Source organism: Pogona vitticeps, chromosome 1 (assembly GCF_051106095.1).
Source record: "Pogona vitticeps strain Pit_001003342236 chromosome 1, PviZW2.1, whole genome shotgun sequence".
Classification (NCBI taxonomy): domain Eukaryota; kingdom Metazoa; phylum Chordata; class Lepidosauria; order Squamata; family Agamidae; genus Pogona; species Pogona vitticeps.
In genome coordinates, this window is record NC_135783.1 from 247,129,005 (window position 1) to 247,147,432 (window position 18,428).

At 40.3% G+C, this 18,428-nt stretch overlaps 1 protein-coding gene across 1 annotated transcript in view; it reads left to right on the forward strand.

The window, feature by feature from the left end:
- COL18A1 (collagen type XVIII alpha 1 chain) overlaps positions 1–18,428 on the forward strand; it is a 202,385-nt gene that overhangs the window by 69,457 nt on the left and 114,500 nt on the right. The window lies entirely within an intron of this gene.

An 18,428-nucleotide genomic window follows, 5' to 3' on the forward strand; every position in this document is an offset into this window, starting at 1 on the left:
GTACTAGGATGAGGTTCTTCCAATTTGGGGGGGGAGAGGGGGATAGTTATTCTGAATTTATGGTTTTTAAAACACAGTTTTAATACTTGCCCATTCCGTGCAGGAATTGGAAGCATATTCATGGCATGCCTTCCACCTTTGTCTCCAGAGACAGACTGACAGCTACTTTTCATCTGGAGTTTGGAAATGATTCTAATGGTCTTTCCAGAACATGAAACAACCTGGATTTTGTCCTTGGCTCTATTCTGAGGCTTGCATTGAGCATCAGTAGCATGGTAATTCATGTGCTGAATTGGGGTGGACAGGCATTTCTACAGCATTTTTTATTCTTCTGCTGAAACACAAAACGAAGCCAGAGTATTGCACAGGGCATAGCATATGGTGTATAGAGTGCTGATTAATGTTTGGGAAGCAAAACTGAAAGGCCTTTTGTCATTTAAAAAATATAGGGTGCTTGTGTTTCATTGGTGCAGCAGAATAGCACTTAATGTTTGAGAAGTAAACATAAAATAGCATCTGAATAGAGGAAGAGTCTCACCTCTGTTATGAACTCACAGTTCGGCTTTAGAAAAGCCACTCTTTTTTAGCCTCCATTGTCTGACTGTGGTACTGGGGATAATTGTAGCGACTTGGCTTTAGAAAGTTGTTCTAAGGATTAGTTGATATATGTGAAGTGTTCTGAACATTTCAAAAATGCTGTATGAAAATTTATTGTGGTTTTGTGTCACTAAGACATCTGGCAATACCAAGAGCAGCTAATTTGTTCTATTTAGTACTCAGAATAGGTCACCCATCCAAGTAATCACAGCCAGCTTGGTCCCAAAACCAAACTGGAAGCCAAAAACGTTAAGTACGCTAAATACGTATATCCAAAGATATCTGGATATCTTGCATGAAATGGGTTTGACTTACACATTTATTGTGTTCAAAACCCACATTTTCTGGAAATATTCTTGGTCACCCTTCTCCAACCAGCTGACTGTGTGATTTGTTTGACCTATAACTCCCAGACAACAACACAGTCATTATTGTCAGTGGTCAGGGTATGGGAGACTTAGTCCAAAACATCTGGAGAGTACCAGGGTAGGAAGGGTTACTCTCAAGGAATGTGTTCCCAACCTTGGGTCCCCAGATGTTGTTGGACTACAATTTCCAGAAACCTTGACCGGCATAGCTAGTGGTGAAGGCTTCTGGGACTTTTAATCCAATAACATCTGGGGACCCAGGGTTGGAAACCACTGCTCTAGGAGATAGCTGAACTGCCTCATAGATTGTCCTGGTTGATGAACTTAGCCGTATTTGCCCAGCCTAATCTTAAATTGGAATCCTGTTCCAGGAATACACTCTAGTTTAATTCCCTGTGCTAACTACAGTTTAGTAGCTAGCATATTCGCAACTAGAGTATACCTAGAGTATACCTGATTGTATTCCTTCATTGAGCAGGGGGTTAGACTTGATTGTCGTGTAGGCCCCTTTCAACTTCACTTTTCTATGATTCTAGTGAATCACAGGTGCTTAAATAAGTGTTGACTTGGTAAGTTCTATTCATTCAGTGGACCAGTTCCCGTTGGAACTAACAACTGGATTATTCTTTGTATATTGACTAGAAAAACCTTCTACAGTAGATGTAATCCATTGACTTAACAATTTTTTTTTCATATTTGCCATTTGTTTGACACAAAGAGAGGATGCATATTTTTTCTCTCTTAATTAAATGAAAGCTGGCATTCTTTTTGTGATTCTGTCTCTCATGGATCACTGTTACATCAGACCATAACAGATGTTTGATTTTCTGCCCTAGCCCTTCGAGTCATAATACTAGAAGCGGCTTTGGGTCATTTTTAGGGGAAAAGGTAGGATAAAAATATTTTAGACAGACAGACAGACACACAGACGGATAGATTTTTTTTAAAAAAAAAATAAATTTAACTAAATAATACTAGAAGGGCTAGCCCAACCTGATGGTCTTTGTCCTCTATCCTGTCTTCTTTGCCAAAGAATGTACATTGGATAGCTCAGATAGCTCCTTCCATCTCCTTTTCTTGCTTTTCCATTTTTAAAAATTTGCTACATGATCATGCAGTGCCTGAACAAAAGTGACTGGCTGATAAATTATTCTGAAATGTGATCCAAAGACTAGGCTGAGTGATCTTTACTGTTGTTATGTGCTGTCAACTTATAGCAACCCTAATAGGGGTTTTAAGGTAAGCGAAATATTTTAAGGAGTGGTTTTACCAGTTCAATGTATCTTAATCATGCTGGACAGCTATCAGCTGTTTTTGAACTTCCATTTAAAAAAGAAGCCTGGCCCGCACATCTGGCCATGGATTTTGGAACTTTTCTGTTTCTTCTGCACCACCTTGCGTGATAATGATTAATGGAGAGTCAAAAGCAGGTTTATGTTTGTGATTTTTTAATGTGTTCTAATAAAGAGATCAGGGGATGTGGTGGCACTGTGGGTTAAACTGCAGCAGAGTCTGTGCTACAAGGTTGGAAGACCAGCAGTTGTAAAATCGAATCCATGTGCCGGAGTGAGCTCCCGTCGCTTGTCCCAGCTCCTGCCAACCTAGCAGTTCAAAAGCATGTAAAAATGCAAGTAGATAAATAGGTACCACCTCAGTGGGAAGGTAATGGTGTTCTGTGTTTCGTCGTACTAGCCACATGACCACGGGAACTGTTTACGGACAAACGCTGGCTCTACAGCTTGGTGACAGGGATGAGCACCGTGCCCTAGAGTCGGATACAACTGGACTAAATGTCAATGGGAACCTTTACCTTTACCTAATAAAGAGATCACCCACTTGTCCTTGGATTGTATATGAAGACCATACAGCGTCTCCCTCTCTCCACTCTATCCCACTCCCTAATGCGATGTGGCAAACGGTGTCACAGGAAGCTGCTTTTGAACAGATTGTGATCTGATGCTTTAATATTTTTTCTTGCTATAGATGGGCCATTACTGTAATTTTGCTGCTTCATAAAAATAAACTGGGTGATGATCAATAAGTGCAATAATATAGTTGTGCTATACAAGTACAATAACACATGAGGCCTTGTATGCAAAATCTTGCATAAAATGAATGTTCATTTGTTCGTTATATTTCATGTTCCTGGATTGTAAATTATTGTTGTCTATCACAGTCACATAAGTTTGAACTATGAAATTATGATAATTTCAGCCAGTACTGGGCATCTGATTATATTCTTGGAGACATTTTTTAGGATCTCATGCTGTACCGGTACTGTACCGGCATTCTATGAACTTCATGTGACAAATTACCTTCCTGGTCACTAGATGGTGCTGAATGAATTAGAAATAGGCAATATTTTTAGCTGTGGGGAGAAAGAACTAAGCCAGTAGTATATGAATAGTTTGTCAGAAAGATTGCCAGGTTCTGACTGCTAACTTTGCTTTGTATTTCCAAAGCTTGGAATGAGAGGGATGTTTTCTTTAGGCAGGTGGATTTGTGCTTCAGAAGAGTATGAGACTACTAAGTAAACCAGTGGTCCCAGACTTTGGGTCCCTAGATAGTGTTCGGCTACATCTCCTAGTAATCCTGGCTGGCACAGCTATAGTGATGAAGGCTTCTCGGACTTTTAGTCCAAGAACATCTCGAAACCCAAGGCTGGGAACCACTGAAATAAAAAGAATTACTTAAATCACATATCATGGAGACAGGTCTTGCTGGGCTGTAGCTCTCCCAGTATCCTTCAGGCTTGCACAGTATTGCTAAAGAATTAACAAAAGTTTTTTTCCAGAATCAATGAGCACAGGCAGGATGCTTGTCAGGGATGTGATGGGCACCAGGTTGAATTCCTGATATGTGTGCTTAATTTTTGAAGAAGTATCTGTGTTTACTCTGTTCAAGCATATCAGACAAAAACAGATCAAAGCCAAACAAAAAAGAGAGAGATTAAAATATTGCAACACCTTAAATCTTCCATGGTTTGTGACCTTGCTACCTGTTGGAGAATCTCTCCTTAAGATCGTCTACCTGGGCCACCTGATCTACCCAGGCTTTGCAGCTAGAGTGGCCCAGAGATCTTCCACTAGAAACGGGGCTTTCTTGGTGGTGGCTGCAACTCCATGGAATGCCTTGCCTGTTGACAGTCACTGGCGTTCTTCCTTCTGACCTTCAGGAAACATGTGAAGGCTGAGGTTTTCAGAGGCTTTTGGTAACATCCTCCCTCTGTGATACTCTTGTTGACCCCCATGTTTTAATTTGAGCCTTGTTTGCCATTGCCTAGATGTCTCTTTCATTGGGTGGTGGTGGTGATGACAATGATGATGATCAGTGGGTTTATGTTGTGGGAGGATTATTGTTGTTAGCTGCTCAGAATAGTGCTCTGTTACTAGATAGGTGGGATACAAATGTGATAGATAGATAGATAGATAGATAGATAGATAGATAGATAGATAGATAGATAGATAGATAGATAGATAGATAGATAGATAGATAGACAGACAGACAGACAGACAGACAGACAGACAGACAGACAGACGATGATAGATAGATAGATAGATAGATAGATAGATAGATAGATAGATAGATAGATAGATAGATAGATAGATAGATAGATAGATAGATAGATAGATAGATAGATAGATAAAAACTAGCAGCTGCGTTTTAATATGAGCATTAAACACAGCAGTTAGTCTATAAGATGCTGCAATGTTTTTGTCTCTAGTTCCTTCCTTCCTTCCTTCCTTCCTTCCTTCCTTCCTTCCTTCCTTCCTTCCTTTCATTTTATACAGCCTTACAGCTCACTGTGAATGACCAAAGTGCTGGCATACCCAAAGGCTACTGCTCACAGTAGCTTTAAAAAAATGATCAGCATGTAATGTCACATACTTATGGGGCAAGCTGCCACTTTCTCTCTCCCAACAATTCAGAAACAGAATCTACAAGGTTAAAACAACCCACAGATTCAGATCCTGATACATTTGGGAAATTGATATGCCAAAATTTATACAATGCCCATATGAAATGATGGAAGTAGCTCTGTGAGCTTGTTTGACTACTTGTGCTACTGAACCTACCACAACCTTCTCACTCAAGAAGCAAAGAACAAAAAGACCCTGGGAAGGTCACATGCAGGGCATTATGTTGGAAATAACTTTCTCCTGTTTTTGTATCCCTTGTACCTGACCTGACCCATCATGCTCATCGCTCATGATGAAACCTGTGGTCCAAAAAGCACTATCAGATTGGAGAAGAATGCATTTCCCCCCACATTCGTCTGGAACTGAATGAATACAATGTGATGTTGAGACTGTGACAATTGCTGCTATACTCTTTATCTCAAAGTTCTATCTCTAGATCCTCAAAATCAAGTGTTAATTTTCTTCCACTAAAACTCCTCCACCTCCTCCCCACCTGCTATTCTCAGACCAATAGATAGAATGACTCTCTCGTATATTGTGTTGTAAATTAGAGACAGGGACACAACAGACACGCTGGGTGTTTATTCAAATGGAATAAATTGTGATGGGAAGAAGTTTCAACAGGATATAATATTGGTGGCCTCTGCCAGAGAGATGCTTGTTTATTAGCCACCCTAGAGTATAATACAACCCTCTGCTTGGAAGATATCTTCTTTGTCTGGAAAGGCCAGATGTGGCATGAAGTTACAAAAGCTTTTCTGCTTTAACAAAAGAATGCATGGGAAATTGAAATTTTGTCTGTTTGCCTTATTAGATTATCCATGCAACTATAAAACGGCCTTTAAGGAATCTATGGTGTGTGTATATATGTAGCACCCCTTTTCAGGGTTTTCTAGGTAGAGAGTATTCAGAAGTGGTTTATCAGTCCCTTCTCCTGGGGGTATCTTGGGAGTGTGGAGCTTGTCTAAGGCCACACAGATGGGCTCTTCTGGGATGAAAAGTGAGAAACTGAACTCCCAATCTCTGGTTCCACAGCCAGATATCCATCTAATTGTGCTATCTAGGCACTTATATAGAAAAGTGTGTGTGTGTGTGTGTGTGTGTGTGTGTGTGTGCGTGCGTGCATGTGCGTGCGTGTGTGCGTGTGTGCGTGTGTGCGTGCACACACACTTTGTGAAAGTAGGGTTAATGATCTCTTTTATAGTATTGTTTGATCTGCCTTTTGTGAAAATCCTGTCATTTGGGGGAGTGGTCACTATCTTCACAGTAACCTGAAAGTTAAGTGTGATGTCCATTATTTTGGAACATATTTGTTTGTGCTTGGGGAGGTAGTTCTCAGCATCTTCCACATGCCAAGAGTGTGCTGGTGGCCATGTGTGCTTAGCAAGTATTTTGTTTTCTCAAGTCTTCACTTCAGTGACCCTTTAATTTCAGCCTTCTGCTGTGACTGCCGGTGCAAATGAACAATAGTCCCATCCTCTTAATTGCTAAACTGTGGACTGAGGCCACCAAGGCTTTTAAGCTGGATCCTGGGAAATATGTTCTTGGCCAAGACAAGAAAAAGGAAGCATTTCTGTCCCATCAGCTGGCCTTTCTCCCCTCCCCCTTTTCCCCCCTTGTGTTTCAGAATCACTCATAAAACAAACAATGTGTTTATTGTTTTTGTTTGGATAAATAAACAGTCTTGAAGGCAATAACATCTGCAGAAGACTAAACCACAGCAATGACAAAGCCACCAACAAATCCTCCTTGGAGGAGGTGGCCAGATGTTGGACTTCATGGAGCACAAACAGCTGGTTGGGTTTGATGTGAAGGGACTCCAGGAGGAAAAAGAATGTTCATGTTGAATAATCATGTCTGTAGATACAGGTGTCACAGCTTGTGTCACTTCTAAATTTCAGCTGTGTCGCCCAGTAGCTTTGGAACCCAGATGTAAATGAGTGATGTTCAGAGTTTGGAGAGCTTTATGGCTTCATCTTCCTTGGGCACACATGAGGGGAACCAAACTGGAAGGTTTTGCCCTCACCTGTTGAACTAATCCACCACAAAGGCTAGAAAACAAAAGCTGAGATTGGCTTGATTCTGACAAGAGCCAGTGGAAGACAGATGACAATCCAGATGTTTTTGGACTGCAGCTCCCGCTGTCTCTCACCACGGCTGTGCTAGCTAGGACTGACAGGAGGTGCAATCCAGCACAACATCTGAAGGGCCACACATTCTCCAGCTCTGCTGTAGGTAATTGGGGGTGGGGGGAATCCTGGGGGCAGACAGCATAAATAATTTTGTTTTATTTTGTTACCAAAACTGGACCCAGGTTTAAATAATACTGAGTTACTACTGTTTGTTTGTTTGTTTATTTATTTATTTGATTTCTATCCTGCCCATCTAGACCAAAGGTCTACTCTAAAGTTTATTATGTTATTTACTTGCACAATAGTTCTACTTATAAATGTTCTTCTGCAACTCTTTTGTTATGATGCAGCAACTTTTTAATGTCACCCAGTGGACTTCTTCAGTGAATGTCCCCCATATCCAAAGTGAATAGTCTGCCCACTGTATAACACACCCTTTCTTACAGCATGTGATGGAAACCATGGTGGTTGTTGATGGACTGGTAGAAAAGTAGGAAGCAGATAATCTACTGTATTAATTTAGCTATTCATTTAATCCTTCTTCTAATGTCTGCTGTGTAAATGTATTTATACACTGCATGAATGTTCTCGGGTTTTCTTCTTCAGCTCTGAGGACTGTTACTAAAAGCTTCCAGTTAAGATTGCTTCACAAACCATGTCAAGCCATCCAGATTTCAGAATTTGCTCTTGCTGAAAATAAGCATGGTGGAAGCAAGATGGCATATCTGTTATTGCACAGTAATCAGTGGGAATTTCTGTAACCTGAAGGTTTCACTGCATAATAAGGTGTTGTGCCTGTTCAGTGTAAATGCACATTTGTGAATCTCTTTCTTCTTTCTGTTCTGCTCTTGTTAAAATGCAAGTTAGAGATTGCTAGATTGTACACAAAGCACACATACAGTCATGCACACGGATGGACGAACGAACGGAATTATTCTAAATGTTTTTTTTTAATTTAAGATAAAGCATTTCTAAAAATGTAGACTTCTGGAGAGAGTCAGGATTGCTCTCGGGACTGGATTGAATTTCAGCAAAGCAAAAGGCTGCCAAAATGCTATGTATACTTAGCCTTCTAAGTATCTGCAATAGGTGTGTCAGTGGTTTTTGGAGAGTGATAGTGGGTCTTACCCATTGTTCCCAGGATGTGTGCCATAGCCTGATCTAATGAGTAAAGCATCTTACTCTTGTCTCTGCAAGACATGGCAGCACAGTGCTTGTTTCTTTGCCAGACCACATCATGCTAAGGGAAGGGCAGGAGGGGAAAGAGCACAGTGGAAATGTGAATTGGGCTAGGTGATGAAGAGTTGTGAAGCAGACAGAGGACAAGTAGAGTATGTCAAAACAATGAAATCACAAAGCACATTCCTAAGGGTGAGCACTGCTGGATCTCACTAACTTCAGTCAAAAGTTTATAGATATGCTTGACATTTTTGATTTTAGTTAGAACAGTGTGGGCAAAGTGTGGACTATGTGTGGGCTGGCATTTTCTGGCAGCCCCAGGGTCCCCCTCCCTGACAGATAAAAAAAGATTGCAAAAAATTTAGAATGCTATCAAATAGCTATTACAACTCTCCAAGGCTTCTGTTTTGTCTTAAACCAAGCAGCCATACTCCATGCCTTGTTTTGTTCCCCACACCTTCCCCCAAAAGGGTTTAAACAAATTGTGGAATTGTACCATCGAGTTCTTTTTGCAACTTTGGTAATCCACCAATGTATATATTAAACAGGGCTGGAAAGACAGTTAAGAGTGATACTCGGGAGATCCATGTTCATGTCCCCACTGAGCTGTTAAACTCGCGGAGTGATTTTGGGCCCATCCCCCTCCCTCCCTCCCTCTCTGATCTATCTCACAGGGTTGTTGTAAAGAAAAAGTAGAAAGGAGAGCCATATATGCTATCCTGAGCTGACTGGAGAAAGTTATGCGCCATCAAGTTGGAACTGATTTATAGTGACCCTAACCAGGCCTTCAAGGTTATGTGAGCTTTTAAAAGAGTGGTTTTAGTGGTTCCACACCCTCACGGAGTTTCCATGGCTAAATGGGGATTCAGTCTCGAGTCCTAGCCCATCACTCACATCTATGACACCACACTGGGTAAGAATGGTGTGCTGTCTAGTAAATTCTGACTTGTGGTGACCATTTTCAGGGTTTTCTAGGCAGAGACTACCCAGAAGTGGTTTTCCGTTCCTTTCTAATGAGGTCATCCTGAGCCTGTGCCCCTTGCCCGAGGCCACACAGGCTGGCACTCCTGGGATGCATGGTGGAGAATTGAACTCCCAAACTCTTGGCTTCACAGCCAGACACCTCACTCACCGAGCTGTCCAGCCAGATCAATTGGAGAAAAGCTGGGTTGAATCCAAGAGTTAGTCCGTACTAGAGCCATTGAATCAAAGGGACTTAAAATTATTGTCATTGTAAGAAGTTGCATTTTCTCAGTGGGTGTATTCTAGCTGGATTTAGGACTCTTAAGATATATAAACACACCAGCAATTACTAATGGGTACAACCCATTATGGATATATATATTTCCTCCTATAACAAAGATGGCATTGGTCTGTTAGGGATGGGAAAAAATTCCAGTGGTTTTAAGATTTTCTCTGAAATTAACCATTTTTCATCGAGGCTACTTACATGAATTTGAGCAAACTCCAGGCGGCAGTGGGGGGCAGGTTTATGTGAGTGTTGAGAGTGAAGGAAGGAAGGGAGAAGGCAAAGGCTGTATGGAAAGAGTGTGTGGAAACAATATCTAGCGAAGAGTACAAAGTCATCACATCAGAATACCATTTGTCTTAAGAAGTGGGGAGTGCAGAAGAGTTATGCTTGTTAGTATATGGCATTGTGTTCAGTTTAAATGCGGGTTGGCATTGTGTTACCTTTACATGATGACAGATGTATATGGGGCTGACTTAAGAGTATTTCTGTCTCCACAGTCAGGAACCCCTAATATAGAAGGGAACTCATTCCAGAGCCGTCTGCTGTCCACCTCGCACATAGATTGGAACTTCTTGACTGGAGACACTGAACTGATCTACAGCAGTTTTTTTTATTTCATGAAGAACCAGTCTGCATTTCTGACTGAAGTTCTTGTAATGCTGGCGGCTGAAAACATGAAAGGGAACTGGTAGGGTGTAGTGCAGAAGTCTGTGTATTCTTTTGTCTTATCTGTGCCAGGCTCTTTGAGGAAATGTTTTAATTGATATACATGGGAAAGGAATGTGTGGTATGCTCACACAGCATCTGTCATGGCACTGTGGCTGATAATGCCATGAAACTGGTTTTGTGTTCAGAAATTAAAAGAAGTTTAAAAGAAGTATAGTCAAAAGAAGTTCAGAGGAATGAGGAGTGCAAGCTATTTGAAAAGGGACTATTCATGAAGCAGTTTACAGTTATTTTTGGGCTGGAGTGGAGTTGCATCATTATCTGTGTGTGTTGGCAGAACAAAAACATCAGGCTGGGAATGTGTGGTCAGGATTATGAACAATCACAAGTTTGGAAGGAGCGAAGGAATGAAATTGAGGGTGGAGGACTGTGAGAATGTTGCACATTTGGGACTAGTTTTAGACATTTGTGGAAGTCATTTTAAATAAGCCTGTGTGATGGCTGTTATGATGTGCAGTGACAATTGTAAAATGGTCCCCAGGCAATGATCCTCATGTGCAAACCAGCACTCAGCCATGTTGTGTTGCAGTGGTACCAGGTTGCTTGCTACTCACCATCTTCTGCAGAAGATGTATATTCAGAAGGAATGCCCAAGTCCAAATTTCTCTCTGGCACAGGAGAAGTTTAGATTGGTGAATGGGAATTGAAGGCCAATAGTGCTATGCCAGGATGCTCTTATATGTCATCTCTGATATATGTTTCTGTAGTGTAGAGCCAAACCAGGCAGGACAACACCATTCTGAAAGCATCTGAGCACACGTGTCAGTTGTGGTGTAAGAACCTCTGAATTATCTTATTGAATCAGATTGGATTCTCTGTTATTATTCAGGGTTTTTTTTCCCATTGGTAACCAGCGAATGCCACTGGAACTCTGTTCCTTGCTCCCTGGGAGTCAGATGCATGCTAATTCTGAGCATAAAGCTAGTTATTGCAGATTGTCATTTACAGGAACCATTGACAAAGCAGCAGTCTATTCTTTTTTCCTAATGTTTTCAGAATGGTATCTTAACCTAGTTTCTTTCAGTCCTCTTATCCCAGTGAATTCCATTAGGTTGCATGAAGAAGTGCTTCCTTTTATTTGTCCAAAACCTGTTGTCAGCCAGTTTTTAATTCAGTGAACCTGGCTGTTAGAGCTGAATAAGAGCTAGGAAAGCTTTTCCTGCATCCATGCCATTTCTAGCTTTTAAAAAATCCTTTATTTTATTTTCTAGACAACAAAGCTTCTAACGCTTCAAGCATTTATGAAATGTAAACCTTTCGATTATTTTAGCAGCCCTTTAATGTTCTTTTCTCAGCTCTGTGCTGATATTTTTTAGATTGAGAGGGCCAGAATTCTGCACAATACTCTATAAATATCTGTGCTAGAAATTAATATACAGACATTCTGGTATTGTTTCTCTTCCAAAGTTTTTTGTCGTAGAATTATGAAGTTACACTGATGTTTAGGAGCCTTTTACACCTCACTGACATTAAGGGAGGGGTATGGACCCCACCCACATTGGGGAAGGGCACAGAACATGAAAACATGATGGTCTGAGGAGGTAGAGTCTATTATATCTGGGTAGACTTTCCATGTGAGCCACAACCCTGATCCTAGAAGGCCCTGTCTTTTGCAAAGATCCACTTAGATTTACATCTATGACAGTCTAACCTGAATCATAGATTGCCCAATAATACATTAGAATTAATTTTTAAAATTGTACTTAAAGTTGTGCTTTGTGATAAAGTATTAAAATCAGGTATACAGAATATGAAGCAGAACTGAAAGTGAAAAGGACATTTCCTCCCTTTTCTAAATCCTGGTGCTGTTTGTCCGTTCTGCCTTTCTTCAGATGCCTTGCAAAGAATTCGTTATTTAAATGAGTGGCATGAGAAGAAAATGTTAAACATGTACAAATCACCGCAGACAGTGAGACTGCTCAGCCATGGAGAGAGTGCTCACTCAATGGCTCTGTGACTCATGCTTGCATACTTGAGACAGAGCTCTACAATCATGAGGGCTAGAAGCATGCTTTTAAATGTGAAAATGTACCGGTAAATTGTAAAGAACTGAATTTTTAATGTGTCATTTTGCCCATTTTTTTTTTTAAAGTACATACTCAGAAGTGGTTTACCGTTCACTTCTTCTGGGGGCATCCAGAGACCATGCAGCTGGCCCAAGGGCACACAGGCTGGATCTACTTACAGAAAGCACAGTGGGAAATCAAAATCCCAACCTCTTACCTAGCTCCCCGACCTATCCAACCAACTTCGAAGACAGCCAAGAAGAGCGAAAATGATGACCCTTATAATCCCTTCCAGCACTATTACTTCATGGTTTTATGAATTAGCTCTTAATATAATATCATGACAGGGTACATTTCTTTGCCCTTACTTTGTAGTGCCAACTATTGCTTGGGTAGAAGAAATGTATGATTCCAGGACATGGGGCAGCAGTCTTTAATGGTGCATGAGGAGGGAACTGATTTTCAGCATTTAATAATATTTAATACCAAACATTTCTTCTCCTTTTTAAAAGAACCCTGCTCCCATTCTTTGGTTTCGGGATCCATAGTATTCAGGAATTTCAACCTGTGGGCTTAATTTTTTCTGGAACAAAAAAACCAAAAACAAAGCAAAAACACTATAGGGAAAAAGAAAAGAAATACATTGGAAAGATGCATGCAAAACTGTGCCTGTGTTAGGCAACTTTCCATCTGGGTCACAATAATCTTTTGTTGCTGACTTGGAATATAAACTTGGTCCCTGGAATAACTGGATGAGGAAGTTAGAAATGCAGTATTTTCCTTTGGCATGTAACAGTAAGAAAACAGTGCCAAAATACCACAGCACAATTGGCTTGTAAATAAATTTTACCATTTTTTAAGGGCAAAATAACATGTTAGAAAAAGCTGGGGAATGAGACTGCTTAAAATTACATTCAGTCAGTTGGTAATATACACTCAGAAAATGTCTGGGGCAAAGTTAGTAAAACCTCAAGTCAGCCAGCCAGCCAGCCAGTCATTCAGTCAATGGATTATCTTTTGTGATTAATAGGGCTCTTCTTGAAAATAATTATGTGGATCTTGTTCATTTTTGGTTTATTTCCTTCTGATGTATGTGCTCCTTAACACTATCAACACTTTACATGGAGGCAATCAAACCAAGGCAGTGCAACTGGCAGTAGGGGGCCAATGTATGACCATAAAAAAATGCAGTGTCATTGAGATTCTGTTTTAGAAAAAAAAGGAAATTCCTTACAGGGTGGGCATGTGTATGAAAACAAATTGAAAACACAATTTACACCAATGTATTGGCAAATTTGCAAAGGGAATTTGCTGCTGGCCTAAGTGTTAAGCTTGCCTTGAACTATACTCTGTTAAGGTTGCTCTAGCTATACTACAGCAAGATTTACAGTTCAGTTACCTATCTATCTCGCAAGAAAGTGTGAGAGTAACTGTTTACTTTCACAGCACACAAATGACACATGATGTTGCATAGGTTTGACAGTTCAGTATGGGACAGGACTCCAAACTTGGCATATCCATTGTAATTGTATGGCAGTAAACCGGTGTTAATTTCGTAAAGGGTTAAACAATAGTGGGAAACCAGGACAGCCAATTGTGAGAATAAAGGGTGCAACTTCTGTTATTCCATTAGAATGTTATTGTATTGGCAGTAGTGATCCTCATTTCACCTGGGTCTAAATAGTTCTGTGAGCAAGAAGGAAGTATAACACAAGGAGTAGTATCGTCTTTTTAAAAAATGTCAGTATGAATATTAGGAGATCAGGGGAAAGGTGCAATAAGTTTTTACTGGTACACATAAGATTCTATTGCAGAGAGAGGAACTGAGATTCACTCCCGCCATGGATAATAACTCAGTAATAAAAATAAACCAGAGTATACGCATTCCAGATTGTCAACCACAGAATTAAACACAGCTGTGATATTTGTTTAATACCTCCTTAGCTGAGATAATGGTGAGAGTTGGTAACCTAGATTTTAATACATGAAAGAGATCATTTCAAAATCTAAAAATTCTGTGCTCTTAAGAAGCATCAGAACATGCATGGTGCCTGTGGAACTTCATCCCTTTCAGGACATAGCTGCTGGTTGGAGGAATAAACACACTGACATTTTGGAAGAAGAAATCAGCGCAGATGTAGGTTTTGTTTTAATTTTTTTTATTAGATGCAAATCAAATAGCCCAGCTGTGCAGTCGTGATTCAAAATATTTTCCTTACAGCAACTGAGGCAGCAGCAACAGCAGCTCTCTCTTTGGTCTTTGACTCACCAGCATGAGAAATTAATTTTGGCTGCTTTTTCCAAAGAAAGGCCTATTTAGTGACTTTCCATGACCTTGGAAACAACTCGCTCAAATGTCCACATCTTTCTTTTTTCGCCCACACCTTCTCAAGCTTATGCATTATTCCAGTTATGAATGGCTTTACTTAACTGAAGAACAGTGGTAGTGGACATTAATGCTGGCAGGTTTGGGGCATGTCTGTGGCACCCTTTGCAAACCCACTTGGAAGTCTTCTTCTGAGAAAGGATGTTCTTATAGTTTGCATATATTAAACTGCTTTTAATAACTTGTTCATCTTGAATAACTTTAAAAGACGCCAGTGTTGGGGGAAGTGCTGCTCAGCCCTGAAGCTCTTGCTGGTCAAATCTCAATCTGTCCTCCCCTTCACTTGCTTTTGGCTTAAAGGCTGGGGCTTAACTAAAGCAGCGTAGGTGGGCTGGAAGAGAACTGTCCCTTGGGTTTCTTGGATACAACTCATCCTAAAATCTTCAGTCCAGCTAGAAAGAGAGATATGCATGTTTGTGCAAGAATGCAGTAAGGCGGCAGTGGAAGGTGGGACAGAACTTACTTGGAAATAAAATGACCTGTATGAAGTCTGCTAGTTCATTGTCAACCTTTTGGAGGAAATTAAGAAAAGCATAGTGGTCACCTGAGTAGAATGTAACACAGTGTCCTCTGTGGCTAGTGGCCATCCCTGACACGTAAGTTTCAGTGATAACATGAACACTAGCTAAAAAGATACCCTTCTTTGCTCTTGAGATCTAGGTAGAGCTAGAAAGACGTCTGCTTAAGCTGTCTGTGGCTGACTTGTAGATCTGAAAATGTGGCGGTTTGGATTCCAGCTAGCTTGGTCAAGTAGGCTATGCTTTTAAAGAGGCAGGCTTTTAGATGGCAGACCAGAGTTGTCGTTATTTGTTACTTCTTGGCAACCAGCTTGCGTTTTTGTTATTGTTGCTTCAATCATCCAAGTTATTGGAATGTTGCAAGTTGTTAAAGCAGTGTGCTGTTGTGATTTATGAACAGCTCAGGAAAAAAATGTAGAGAAATTCTCTTGGGTGCTCTGTAATAGTCAATCCTGATATTATAACTTGAAAATATTTATGAAAATATGGAAGACAAAGGCAAAGAATATCTACATTGCCATATAAGATTGATAAAAGAATGGCATAAAACATTTAAAAAATCCAGTCAAAATATTCCTAAATGTATCTTAAAATGACCTTGACTCTCATTGAATCAATGGGTCTACTCTATTAGAACTCAATAGGACACTGAACATGGATGAAATATACACTTTTAGTTTAATGTAAAATGGACATTGTTAGGATGGCGAACTCTATAGTATGATACCGGAGTTTTTTTAATCCCCAGTGATTAGGTTATTATTTTTAATTGAAAAAAGAGTTCTAACTCCTTTCCCCTAATGCCATAGTCCTGATACAAATCCTCCCCAGCAGCTGCTATTAACACTTCAAAAACAAAGGTAGATTGTACTCATGGTTCTGTGGCATCATGTCTGATGTGGCTCTTGCTGGGAGTAGCAGGTCACAGTAGAATTTTTGGTTTCCTTAGCTGGCACCAAGATATGCGGAGGAAATACTGGATGTGTCTAGGAAAGGAAACAGGCTCCCGGCAGATTCCCAAGAGAGAAACAGAGAGTTGTCATGTTATCTGCTCCCCAGTGAGTCTGGTTTCCCTGAATTTCCTTTCTTGTGGAAAAGGCTCCAGAAATGCAAAATGCAATAGTTCCATATAATGCATCTCCAGAGAGGAAGCAACTAACTGCATGTTCAAGGACATTTCTGTTGACTGCTGGCATCCCATTCTATAGGGCATGGCTATAGAAGGCATCAAGAGATATTCTGACTGAAAGTCCACAGAAAACAGGAACAATATGGGAAAACAGTTATTTGGAGAAGAATGTGTTTTTATTGGAACAGAGGTGTAGGTGGGGGTTTTCTTTTTATCTCTGGGATGGAAAAGAGCCTTGCACTAGGAGGGATTATTGCCTCAGCCGTTGTTTCAGGAAACAGAGCAGAGCGGAGAGGTGGATGAAGTGACTGACCAGCTGCCAAGGTCAAGACATGAGGAGATAAAATGTGAAATCTGGGAGAATAGCCAGAAGAAAAAGGGAATTATAGTCTGCCTTTGGAAAGGAAAAATGAGAAATGTTTCTGAAATAATCTCTGGTATAATAAATAATTTCACATCCGGGAGCCTTTTAATCACAATTTGCAAGAGGTGATCTGCTTTTTCTTTATTTAATGTTACGTGCCACTCTTTCTTCTGTTCCCATTCCCACTTTCTGCAGATAAAAATTTGTACCAAAATTACTGGTGCCTTCTGATTAAGTAGCGTATGTTGTCAGTGGTCTGGGATCGCAGCTAAAGTTTTTTGCACGTGAATGTATAGAAAAGACATGGAAGTGGATAAATAGAAGTGATGTGTGTGTAATTTTTAGACTAACCCCCCGTGTGTGTATGTGGAGGATGCAGGAACATTGAATAAAAATATTTTGATAAGCTGCCATACTCTTTCAAAAGTCCATCACTGTTTCCATGTTTCATCTTATCAAGATGTTGCTCTATTGAAGAACAAGTTTCTAGGTTTCTGTGACAGTTATAAATATACCTTCTGTACAGAAGAGCTAATGCTCATGATCAATGATCATGGGAAGTGGCTCTCAGCTTTGGCAATCTTGTTCCCACTGTACTGTATGTGCTAGCAAACTCTCACTTACCTGCTCCACGTCTTTAGTACTGAGATAAAGGCTAATATTAAAACTTTGTCTAAGTGTATACAGTGTGTACAGAGTGGACAGGCAACACTTTCATCTTCATATATCTAAGTATTTCATTGCAATGGCTACCAGCATGCAGTAAGGGGGCTGCTGATTCAAATCCCAGCTAAACCTGAGAGTAGCATGGAAATAGGCAGAGATGGGACACCTTGAGGCAGGGCTTGCAATGAAAAATAGGGAAAATTGATTCAGATCTCCCAAGCCATCTGCATTGTCATAGGTGGCTTGCCCTGCCAACAGTATAGTCCAGCTGACATGCTTGAAAATGGATCATCTCTCTTTTACTTTTTCAGAAAGCTAGCCACTGTGATGATGATACAAAATTTGCATATACATTTACTTTGGATCACATTTTTCAGGCCGTAATTAACGCCCATGTGTTTATAATAGTGATTTAGAATTACAATCCTTCCCATACTTATTGGGGAACAAGCTCAGTTTAATTTACCTAGTGTGTGTATTTTTTAGTAAATGTTTTCCAGTATGCTTTGTGTTTTACTTTGTTGTACTTTTAACAAAGTTCCACCTTGGATATATCTCTTAAATTCAAAGTTGGGAAAAAAAGAGGAAGAAGTAAAATACTGTGCCCGAATCTTGCAACATTACATATTATCTGTCTCATCTTTCCTGCACCCTGTTGTGCACTTTCACATATTCACTGAAATCCGGTTGTGCAGCTCTGTGTGCATGATGGTGATGGCAATTTTGAACTGCACATCACTTGTACACTATGCAGTGAAGTCACATGCAAATCCCCACATTTGCTGCTGCTGATGTCAACACCATTGCTTGCATATGAAGCTGTGCAACAGGATTTCTGCCACTAATTCCTAAATGGATCAGATAAACACATTGATGATCACTATTAATCCCTAGGAGATAACCAAATTGATAAAAGAAAAAAGATGGGAAGAAGGGAAGTAGTAAGAATACAGGAAGTGTGGAGAAAACCCAGGATGCAGATATGTAAAGAGTTTGTAAGTTACCCTCTCTCCCTACCTCCCCTTTAAAAGTTTTCTCCTTCCTTTTTGAGGAAAAAATAAAACACTGAGATTTAGCAGTGTACCTTTTGTTTTGCATGGAATGTGAGTTTGCATCTCTCTCTCTCTCTCTCTCTTTTCCTCTCTCTATGTGCTCTACAAGTAGACCCCTGCCAAGAGGCTTACA